Raw genomic sequence first — 12,534 nt, 5'->3', positions numbered from 1 at the left:
TAGTTCCACATCATTAAAAAGACTATTAGAAAATGAAAAATATTTTTTTTTTCTCCTAATCTTTCCCTAAGTACTATTAAATGTGAATGCTCAAAGGCACGAATATCCCCATACCAGGACGATTTAGATCTTAGTACTGAATAAGAATATACAAGCATAAGGTCCTTGACTAGCATTGCCTATACAAGCTGTGTGTGTGTGTGTGTGTGTGTGTGTGTGTGTGTGTGTGTGTGTGTGTGTGCCTGTGTGCGCGCGCACGTGTTTTCCTTTCTACTTCTCTCTTCTCTCTTATTAAAACAGTAGTGAAAACTAAGAAACCAATTTATTTACTTATTTTTATTTAGAAACAATCTTATTTTACATGTCAATCACAGTTCCGTCTCCCTCCCATCCTCCCATGCCCCCCCACCAACACCCCTATTTCACCCCACCCATTCCCCAGGGAGAGTGAGGCCTTCCATGGGGGATCATCAAAAAGTCTGTTAAATTATTTGGGGGAGGGCCTAGACCCTCCCCCATGTATCTAGGCTGAGAGAGAGTAGCCCTCCATGGGGAATGGGCTTCCAAAGTCCATTTGTGCAGTAGGGAGAAATACTGGCTCCAATGTCGAAGGCCCCATAGACTGTCTGACAGGCCTCCTAACTGACACCCACATTCAGAAGGCTTGGTTCAATCTAATGCTGATTCCCCAGTTTTATGACTGGAGTCTGTGTGCTCCCATTTGCTCAGGTCAGCTGTTTTGTGGGTTTCTCCAGCATGACCTTGACCCCTTTGCTTGTCCCTCCTTCCTCTCTACAACTGGATTCCTGGAGCTCAGCTCAGTGCTTAGTTGTGGATGTCTGCTTCTGGTTCCATCAGCTACTGGATGAAGGCTCTAGGATGGCATTTCAGGTAGTCATCAATCTCACTATAGGGGAAGAGCATTTAAGGTAGTTTCTGCACTTTTGCTTAGATTCTTAGTTAGGGTCATCCTTGTGGATCTCTGGATATTTCCCTAGTGCAAGATTTCTATTTAAACCTATAATGGCTCCCTCTATTAAGGCATCTCTTTTCTTGCTCTCCTCTATTTGAAGGCCCAGAGGCAAGTGATAGCCAGGGTGACCTTCCTGCTCCCTCATGTCCTCCTCTCTCCTCTTCTTCTCCCTTTCTTTTCCCTCCCTCCCCCTTTATCCCCCCCTGCTGTGCTCCCAATTTGCTCAGGAGCTCTTGTCACTTTCTCCTTCTAAGGGGGACCATGTATGTCTCTCTTAGGATCCTCATTGCTTCCTAGCTTCTCTGGAGGTGTGGATTATAGGCTGGTAGGCTCATAATCCTTTGCTGGATGTCTAAAATCCATGTATGAGTGAGTACATACCATGCTTGTCTTTCTGTGACTGGGTTACCTCACCCAGGATGGTTTCTTCTAGTTCCATCCATTTGCCTGCAAATTTCAAGATTCCATTGTTTTGTGCCCCCCCCCCCACTGAGTAGTACTCCATTGTGTAAATGTACCACATTTTCTTAATCCATTTTTCAGTTGAGGGGCATCTAGGCTGCTTCCAGGTTCTGGCTACTATAAATCGTGCTGCTGTGAAAATAGCTGAATAGATGTCCTTGTTGTATGAAAGTGCATCCTTTGGGTATATGCCTAAGAGTGGTATTGCTGAATCCTGATTTAGACTGATTCCCATATTTTAAACAAATGGGTTTCCATTAATAGGATAAGTCAGAATAATTTATCAAGGTTACAAAATGTGAATACTAAGTAAAAAATGAAAACAAATTTAGAGAATCTTGGAAAGTTTGTCTTCCATACAAATGGAAAAGTTCTTAGACTTGAAAATATAAATGATCAGGAAAAAAGTGAACGAGTATCCTTAAGGAAGGCTATTGAAGTCTGGATTCCAGACAAACTCAGATAGTTTTCTACTTGTCTACTTAATTTCCCGTGAACCAAGTCTACCGAAAGAAAACTTGTCCCCTCCGTTGGTGCTGCCAACACTAAAGGAAGATGAGCTCCAGTGGCCCAGATGAGTGCCACACAAAGCAGGTCCGTTCCATAGTGAGGAAGTGTGGATGCAGTCCTCACAGACAGGAATTCCATTTGGACTCATACTGCTGTTTCATAGCACACCCCTCTCTGCCCTTGTTCAACACATCAGGGCCAGACTTGCCTTGGTTCACATTCCCCAAGGTTGTTACATCAGGGGTGAAGAATCACTCCTCAATGGCTCACATCCTCAGAGGCACATGGCCCAATTACTCTAAACTTTTTGCTTTTATAAGGGGACAGAAGTTAAATGATTAGAATGACCACATAATTTATTTTTTGAAACAAGAGCTTTCTGAGAGTGGAAATGAGAGCCATTAATAATTGTGCTAGGAAAAAGAACAAAATAGAATTACAGGGCCCTCCACTTATAATAAAAATAAAAACATATACCTAGCCAGGTCCACTGATTTATTGCACAGTTCAAACTGAAATACACTTAATATCTAACACACACACATGGTTATATAATTTTTATTTTAATTTCTCCTTAAGGAAAAATGCACAATAATAACCCATTGAAAAATGTCCTATGCCATTTGACACACGGTTTCTTTTTTTCCTCATTCTCCCAGGGTAAGATCATCATAAATGGAACTTAAATAAATGTTATATAAAACAATGAACAATGACACTCTTTGCAGAGAATAGATTTGAGAGCCTTCTAGCTGTGGAATAAATATTGCTGGAGCTTAGGGAAAAAGGAAGGGGCCAAAATTTGTACGAAGAGGTGTGTGGGAGCTAAGCCCAATTCAATGATTTTACCACATATATCAAAACATGATGCCGTACTTTATAAAGATATAGTTATTGTTTGCCACCTGACAGTTGATGGCTGTTGGGGACAGTCATTTTTGTTTGGGACTGTGGTAACTGGTAGGTTGACCATGCTTCAGTGGATGGTTCATGGCTATGCACGCATGCAGGTGTGACTGGCACCAACTGGACTCCACTGTGGGAGACATGTGTTGGACAGGATCAGGGGGAAGTTAGGCAGGAGTGGACATGTACAATTGACATACATTATACACATATATGGAATTTTAAGAGAATAATACAAACAGTAAAAATAAATTTCTAGCAAATGAAAAAAAATCTGCTGGCTGACTTTTGCCAACACAAACTACAGTCACCTGGGAAGAGGGAGCCCCAGTCATCAGATCGCCTCGGACTGTCCTGGGCAAGTCCACGGGGGCATTTTATATTTTAATGGAAAATATTATTCATATGTGTATTCTGATCATAGTTTCCTTTTCGTCATCTCCTCCCAGATCCTCCCTACCTCCCCACCCTCCCAACTCCAGGCCTTCTTTCTCGCCATCTTAAAAAATAAACAGGCTAATAAAAAGCTAACAAACAAACCAGACAAATGAAAAAACAAAAACAAAATAAAAGCACTGAGAAACACATATGTAGATCCATGCATGTGTGCATGCTCACGCACGCATACACACACACACACACACACACACACAGAGAGAGAGAGAGAGAGAGAGAGAGAGAGAGAGAGAGAGCACAAAAACACAAAACTGGAAACCATGATAGATAAGCAGAAGACAATTCATGGGGGCATTTTCTTGATTGACAATTGATGTGGGTGGGTGGTGCTACCCTGGGCAGGTGGTCCTGGGTTCTACAAGCCAGCAATCAGCATTCCTCTGTGACCACTGTCTCTGCTCCTGTTGGAGTTCCCTCACTTTCCTCATAGACTGACTGTGATCAGGACATGTAAGTCAGATAAACCCTCTCCTCCCCAGCTTGCTTTTGATGATGATGGTTATCACAGCAATAGAAAGCAGACTGTGGCACTTATCAAGCCTACCTGCCTGGCTTGCTCATCATCCTCAAGATTTAGACCAGCCCCCATCTCTTTGGTGATGCTCTTCTGAATATCTTCAAATGGACCGAGGAACCCCAGCTCCAATCCCAGGGTTGGGTACCTATCTTTATCTTGGTTTTGGTCATTTTTGTTGTGGTGTCTAACTCTGGAGAGTTAATGTCTGATTCTCTCTGTTACCATCAACACAGGGATGAATGAACGGGTCACTCAACAGGGTATTGGTTGTCACAGGACTTGTGACAATATCTACAACTCAACTAGAGTCAGTCACATGAAGTTTAGGACATTTTAGTCCTTTCCTTAGGATCAGTTGCAACATCCAACACATCACCATTGTGTGAGGAAAACATACCAAAATGATGAGACAGATGCCTGAGTGGATACAAGAAAATCACAACACGTCTTTACTGGAGGGAAGGCATCTATAAGTACTTGGCAGATTTCAAAGGCTTTGTTTTTAAGTTAAATTAGTGCTTAGCCTGTCTCTCTATAGAGCTACAGGAGGGTTCATTTCAATAACCCTACAGCTTTCTCAACATTCTTTTGGAGATCTTAAAAGAGATATATATTTCAGCTTTTAGACTTGTTCAGTTTTCTTTCCTTATTCAGGGAAGATGAACATCTGTGCTTTCTTGAAAGAAACTTCAGATCTGCCTTAAACTTCTACAGATTGGTTTGGATTTGTGAACAGGTGTTCCCTGGTAGAGAAAAACCACATTGTGTTAACCATTCTACAAGGCTGACTGACTGGAGCTTATGGGTGTTGCAGAGAGCTGGAGTGTTTCCTACTTTACTGTAACCTACCTATATGGGGTTCCCACCCATGTATTATTTTAGATATATTGATTTTATCTTCTGTGTATGTAAGTACCTGCATGACTCTCTCTGTACAATGTACAAATCTTCTGACCCATGTCTGGGAGTGGGCATGGGGTCAGAAGAGGCCATTGGATCTCCTGGAAGTGGAGTTAGGTAGTTGTGAGCTCTCATGGAGGTGCTGGGAACCAAATCCAGGTCCTCTGGAAGAAGAGCAAAATCCTCCTGCTGCCCCTAACCAAAGTATTTCTAAAGTACTTTGATTTATGGATTTTTCTTTTCTTTTTCTGTTATTGTTAAAAACTTACTGCTGGGCAGTGGTGGCACACACCTTTAATTACAGCACTTAGGAGGCAGAGGCAGGTGGATCTCTGTGAGTCAGAGGACAACCTGGACAGTCAGGACTGTTACACAGAGAAACCCTGTCATGAGAAACCAACCACCCACCCAAACAACCAACCATACAAACAAGCAAAAACTTCAGACCACGACACAGTCTCCACAGAGGGACCAGGACTGGGTTCCTGGGCTGTGGTCACTCACTTTGGTCACTCACTGTGTTCATTCATATTTGACTCCAGAATAAACTAGCTATTACTCCTTTGAGATGAAAGCTGTGTTAGTTTTGTTGTTGTTGTTTTGTTTTACAAAAAGTTAAAAAGAGTTTTTGTCTTGTGAAACTTAACATTGTACATTTGTATTTTGTTCTAAACAGAACAACTTCATTTAAGGGTACAAGTCCATAAATCAGTATGCTCCCTCTCTCTTGCTCCCTGACAAACCAACTGTTTTTTTAGCGTAGAATTTTAAAACTTAATAAATAATAATCACAAAAACATCAGACACAGAAAACCTCTAATTATGATTACTTTGAATCCCATGTTTTAGAGAAAAATCATTAATATTTTTGACTATAGGGTTTCAAGGTTCATTTGAGAAATTATATATATTCTTTCTTAATAAAAATGAATTAAAATGACTATATCAATTTTTCTGTACTACTTCTTTTTATACTATAAGTGTATCAGAAATGTCATGGTCTTTCATATCAATAGCATGCATTTAGGTTTTTAAATTGTCAATTATAGTATTTAAGGATTATATCATAATTAAATATTAATTGTTCATTAGAAATCTGTTTTGCCTGGTAAAGCACAGGGAAAATTGAAGTCTCCAATCTTGCCTAATTTTCCTATCAGCTGTATTTCTTGATGATAGGGTTAAAGACTCTGTACTGTTTTGAGATTTATTTTTAAAAGCTCTAATTGATGTATATGTGGATTTATTTTTAAAAGCTCTAATTGATGTATATGTGGTTGTGTGCACATGTGACTACAGTTGCTCACAGAGGCCAGGAGAGGGCATCAGATCTCACACTTGTGAGCTGTACAAATATGGGTGCTGAGAACCCAACCCAAGTCCCCTGAGTGCACAAGTGCTCCCAAGTCCCAAAGCACCTCCCGAGTCCACACTATGTGCTTTTTAAAAAGCTATATTACAAGCTTCACGTGAAAAGAATCCACAGTTCACTCTTCAACAAATTGGCATTGATAGATACTTCCCACCTCATTACTCCCCAGTTTGAATTTTCCATGTACAAAAATAATTTTCTTTGATTATTAAAGAGTTTGCATAATTTTTACATATCTACTTTATATTTTCATTCATTTTAGGGTTAACTTTCTCTGGTTGCATATATAGATCTTCCTATATATTTGCAATGGCTCTTTCTGTCATTGTCTATTGACTTATTGTTGGATCATAACAAATACTGATGCTTTCTCTCATTTGTTATCATTTTAGTGCGGCTTAACATGCACACACCAAACACCTCAGGGGTTGGAGAGATGGCTCAGTGGCTAAGAGCACTGGAAGAGCACTGGGCAGACCCATATCAGACAGCTCATAACCACCTGTAATGCCAGCTCTAGGAGATCCAACACCATCTTGTGGCCACTTCAGACGCTTGTTCTCATGTGTGCATACTCACACAAAGACACGCAGACACATGAAAACAAAAAAAAATCTTTCCTTCAACACCCTAACTCAATGGAGTTCAGATGAGCCAAACAGCCATCCCCATTTCCTTGTACCCCACCTCCTCTTCATGATCAGCGTGAGTACCACACATAGACCTCCCATCAGACAACCATCCCCATTTCCCTATACCCCCACCTTCTTTCGCTGTCATCTCTAGTACCATGCATGCATAGCCTCTCCCCCCAACCCAGCAGTGTGAACTGTGAGCTGAAACAAACTCTGAAGTTATTTTTGTCAGCTATTTTGTTGCAACAAGGAGGAAAGTAACTAATACAGGAAAGAATAAAAATGGAATAAAGGGAGGGGAGAGGGGCCAAAGAGATGGTTCAGAGGGCAGAGACACTTGCTGTGAGAGCTTGGTGATCTAGAACCTATGTAAAGGTACAACGGGAGAATGGGTGATATCACAAAGTTGTCCTGTCATTTTACACATGCACCATTTGCTACTCCCACCCCTCCCTCCCTCCCTCCTCCCCTCCCTCTCCTCTCCCTCCTCTCCTCCTCTCCTCTCTCCTCTCCCTCCTCTTTTCTCTCCCTCCTTCTCCCCTCCCTCCTCTCCCCCCCCCCACACACGATGGTGAATGTACTACTGTGTATGTTTTTCTTATTGATTGTTAAATAAAACACTGTTTGGCCAATGAGACAGCAAATTAGACCGAACTAGGAGTCAAAGAGGATTCTGGGAAATGTAGTAGAGAAGTGCTGATCCAGGCAGGAAGTGACATAGCAAGGAGACTCATATTTAAGTGAAGGAGAAACAGGAAGGGTCCCTTTTTTCCCCGTTGACCTCCTCCAGTGGCAGGATGTGAGCCACTGGCAAGGAGGGACGCCAATAAAGTGTCCGATAAGATAAGTCTTATAAAATATATAGATGTATGATAATTGAGACTGATCTAACAGATGAGAGAATCCTAGTCATTGGCCAAGCAGCATTGTACCTAATAAAAGTTTCTGTGTATTCATTTGGGCCCTAACTCAGGTGGGCAGTTGGTGTAAAGCTCAACGTGGCGGTGGGGCTCAGGCAGCTTATGGTGGAAAGATTTATCATAACACACACACACACACACACACACAGAGACACACACGTACGTAATAACAAATTTAAAGGAGAAGAGAGGAGAATGGCTTGGATAGGGAGCCAATCTGGGTGCTAGATAATCAAGATAGTGGTAATGGGGCCAGGAGAGAATCTGTTGGGTATTTTTTAAGAGAATGGGTTAGAAGCAGCTGTGGCTGGATGCTATGAATGACTTAGGAGGGAGCATTAAGTGGCAGCCATTTCTGATCTGAGATAATATTTGAGGTGGAAATGTGGCTTTAAAGAAAGCACACAGTCCTGGAACCATTTAGATAGTTTGGGCTCTTGTTCCCAGTTGTATGTTTCCTCTGCAGATAAGGAACACATAGCTCTTATCTCAAAGAGAAAGGGATAGCTCATCTGGAGTCAAGTGTGAACAATCGTGCCCCAGAGACTCCAATACCTTCTTGCAACATGGTAACAGTTTCATGGTAGTGATAACAGAACAAAGTTGTAAATCAAGGTACCTTAAAAATACATTAGTGGAAACATCAGGTAGGCAGGTTGCACAGCAGAGTGTGTGTGTGTGTGGACTCTCCTAGAGGCTTCCGGCATTATCTGATGACATTCTTAGATTTTGGACTGGTGGACACAGGAATCCTGTTTGCACATTCCCAAAAGATTTTCCTGATAGTCATAAGGATGTGAGTCAAACACAAAGGAGAGAAATAAATGGCTATTTAGGACGCTTACAATAACCAAAGTGGCATCCCAACTTTTCACAGTTTTGATCAGCCAATTATCTTGTAGAAGGTTTAACATGGGTGTGGCTTTTTCCTGGGAACTTCAGTCCGGATCCTAGCTCTTCCTGTTGAACCCCAGTTCCCAGTGTGTCATTTAAATTCATCTTGATACAAAGTTTCCTTCTCCTTTTAAAAATTTTAGACCTCTGAATGAATGTGTTTGGTTGAAGGGATAAATAAATATTTGAGAAGAGTAAACAGTTGAAAAATTAAAATATGAATAATTTACAAGCTGACTGTCAGTTATTTGTTGATTGCTAAATTATGTGTTCATGGAATGCTGATTATGTTTAACTATCTGCTTCTGTGTTGCTAAGGGTAACATACTTTCTTCCATCGCTTTTGTGTACAGGCTGTTGTTTTGTTTACATTATTCCTGTTTTTCATTTTTGAAAGAATAATGACTACTGTATTTCATAAACATATATGCTAATTTTTAATAAAAATGCAGTCAAATGGGGCATGCAAGGAAGGAAAAAAACTGTCCAAAGTACCAATTATGTTTGTAAATCTAATTCCAGTTGTCTCTTCCTTACTAGTTCAGTGGGTGGATACATGGAAGATAAGGAGGTAGAGACAGGAAGGCAGGAACAGAGTGAATGTTGGGATCACCAAGCAATGCTAATTTACTAAAAGAATGTTAAAGTCCTCTAAGAAAATATAAATTTCCAGTGATATTAGTGGAGTCCAACATCCCAGACTAAGTTTTTTAGTCGTGAGTTAAAGAGTTAAAATTACATTTATTTCTTTAGGGCTGAGGGGCACATTTATGCCATGGTGCATATGTGAAGAGCAGAGGACACCTGGGAGGGATCTGTTCTCTCCTTCCACCATGTTTACCCACTAAGCCATAGTGTTGGCCCGTTAAGTCACTTAAATATTAACCAGCAGTCCTTTTCCATACTTTCTGTATTGTTTATTTTTTAAAGTATTTCCTCACTAGTAGAATTTAATCCTTTAGGTTTCAATTTTAAAAATTTATTTTATATTGTATATATTATTATGGCTCTATGGGGGGAGGCTCATATGCTTGGTGCTTGAGTGGAGGTCAGAGGAAAAAACAAACAAACAAACCAACTATTCTCTTCCCACTATGTGGCTTCTGGGTGTTGAACTCAGGTCATTGGGCTTGGTGGCAAGCCCCTTTACCCACTGAGCCATCTTGCTACTCTCCTTCAGTTTTTTGTGCTTTTGTTTTTTAAGTCATTGTCACTTTTTGTTCCCTTCACATTTTACATACAAAGGCATCCTTGTGTGTGCTGCTTTTGTTCCTTTGCATTGGCAAAGCCACCTACCTGTCTTCCACTTCTTGGCTTTGGTAATATTAGTTTGGATAAATCTAAGATCAACTCTTATTTTCATTCCTCCTTGAACTTGGATTGACTATGTCCTGTAGTTTATATCTATTGCCAGTGTGAAGAAAGAACAGCCATGGCATTTTGTTGTTGTGATGAACACCATGACCACGGGCACCTTGAGTGACAGAGAGTTTGTTAGGCTTCCCAGGCCTCGATTCATCAATGAGAGAGGTCAGAGGTCTAGGCAGGAAGTAGAAGCAAGAGCCTGAAGACATGGAGGGCGCTGCTTACTGATTTGCTTCTCGGCTTGCTCGGCTTGCTCAGCTTGCTTTCTTACACAGCCAGAGATCACCTGGCCCAAGAGTAAAACTGCCCTCAGTGGGCTGGGCTCTCTCCCACCAATCATTGATCAAGACAATGCCCTCAGCCGTGGCACATCTGGTGGAGGCATTTCCTCAGGGGAGGATTCCTCTTCCTAGACGATTCTAGCCTGTGTCAAACTGGCAAAAAAAACTAATGAGCATGATCATTAGATTATTTTCTCAGCAAGACTCCAAACCAAATATAACAATAAAACAAAGAACAAAGTTATCAACAGTAATAAAATATAAAATAGAAATAGGAAATTAAAAATCAAAATCAAATGAATAAACCAATAAAATAAAATAAGCGGTAACCTGAAATGAAAGGTTATTACACCCTTTGTCGGTGTTTCTTCCTCACTGGGATAATTCAGCTTCTCTGTTCCCATAGATTTGCCCTCTCTGCCAGTCTCCACAGGTCAGAGGGGAGGCTGCTGATCTCAGCAAATGAAACAAACGAAGTCAATGTCCTCTGGTGGAGCCTATCCTCTGCCAGAATGGCCCAGTCTGAGCTTCCTTGCCCGAGTCTTTGCCTGGTCTTTGATGCTTGAGGGCTGGTGCTTTCCTCACAGAGCAGCTTTTGTGCTCTTACAGGGTATGGAACACTCACCCAGCTCAGTTCACCTCTGTCCATTGTCAGCTTCCACAGCCCCCTTCATGTTCTCTCATGTAGCTTGGCTAGGCAATGGTGCAGGGGTAAGGGTCCACACTTCCATCTGAGCACTGCCAGGCCCCAGTTTGCTGGGCTGTGTCTTCCATATAGGTCAATACACTAAAGACCTTCCCCCGAAAACATGCCCCCAGGGCAACCCAATGTGGGCAACCCCTTACTGAGACTCTGCTCAGATGACTTTTAGGTTGTGCCAAGTTGACAACACTAACCATCACAGGGCTAGAGAGATGGTGTGGTGGTTTTGCACACTTGTTGCTCTTGTAGAGGACCCAGGATTGGTTCCAAGTACCCACATGGTGGTTCACAACCATCAGTAACTCCATTCTTACCTTCTTCTAACACCTGTGAGCACCAGGGCATGCACATGGTACGGCTTCATGCTGGCAAGACATTCATACACATAAAATGAAAAAATCTAAAAAAAAAAAAAAAACAAAAAGTTAACCATGACACTGTAGCAAACATTTCCCCCCACCCAGCTGCCTTTGATAACTGTTAGCACCATGATTTCCTTAATACTGAGGTGTGATAGGGCTGTGCAAAGTGTCACTTCCTACCTTCTTGTTACAAGAAGAGCTGTGAAGGCAAAACCAAGCTGTGGAGAGACCCTGCTTAAGGTTAGAAAGGCCAGAGTGATGATTGCCTTATATTTTCTGTCTCAGAGGAGGGATGTCTCCAGGGAGCTAGTCATCCGTGCTGTGAGGCAACCGGAGCCCTGCAGCCCCACATGTCAGGAAATGATAGCAGCGATAGCTGGCTTATTCCTCGGCTGAAAATAGCAGTGGCTATTTATACTTTTCGTATTCATGTTTGATGTTTTCAGAGCACTCTCATTTTTGGTGCCTCTGCTGGTAACCATAGTAACTACAAAGAAGAATCTAGCAAGTTTTTTGTCTTTGTCTCTTTCCCCTAGTTTTTTTTTTTTTTTTTTTTTTTTTTTCCATGAAACTTGTGCCTCGGTGTGTTCAGTGGCATGAGGCTTCATTCATGGAGGGTTGCTTTGAGAGGCTGTTCTGAGTGATGGACTTCAGGATTGAGGCAAATCCACCATAGGAACCCTGTTGATCTTTTTATCTTGTATGGGATGTCTTTATAATCAAAGACTAGGGAAGAGATAAAATGTCCCCGCAATCATTTTTATTACTTGTCTGTTAATTATGCTTTGACTTCATTGACCTATTTTCCTCTTCTCTTGGCCTCTTAGGCAAGATAGAGTAATGAACTCCGTGGAAGGATCGATGTGTCAGTTGTAGGTGTGCAGACTAGTAGTAGCATCTCAGGATTTGTGTCCTCTACCTCACATGAGGATGTCCTTCTGAAAGCATCTGTCTTAATGGCCCATTTGAGGCTTCCTTTGGGGGCTTTAGAGCCATAAACCAGCATTCCCTCCTGAGACCCCTTTGAAGCAGAACTGTGGGAAGGATTGGCATGACCTCTGGCTTGACTCTATGACCAGCCACAGTTGGCAGAATGGATCAGAGAAAGTTACACACCCTCCACATCCAGGTCACACTTTATCCAACAATGTCCAAACGCCACTCAGGGCCTCACAGACTCATCTCGGTGTCTCAAAGCTGGGTTGTTATGCATCGGAGTTGCCCATTGGCTGAGATTCAGGGGACCAGGGGAGACAATACTTAGGAAAGATAGCTGTT

Source organism: Cricetulus griseus, chromosome 4 (genome assembly GCF_003668045.3).
Source record: "Cricetulus griseus strain 17A/GY chromosome 4, alternate assembly CriGri-PICRH-1.0, whole genome shotgun sequence".
Lineage (NCBI taxonomy): Eukaryota > Metazoa > Chordata > Mammalia > Rodentia > Cricetidae > Cricetulus > Cricetulus griseus.
This window is presented reverse-complemented; position numbering follows the sequence as displayed.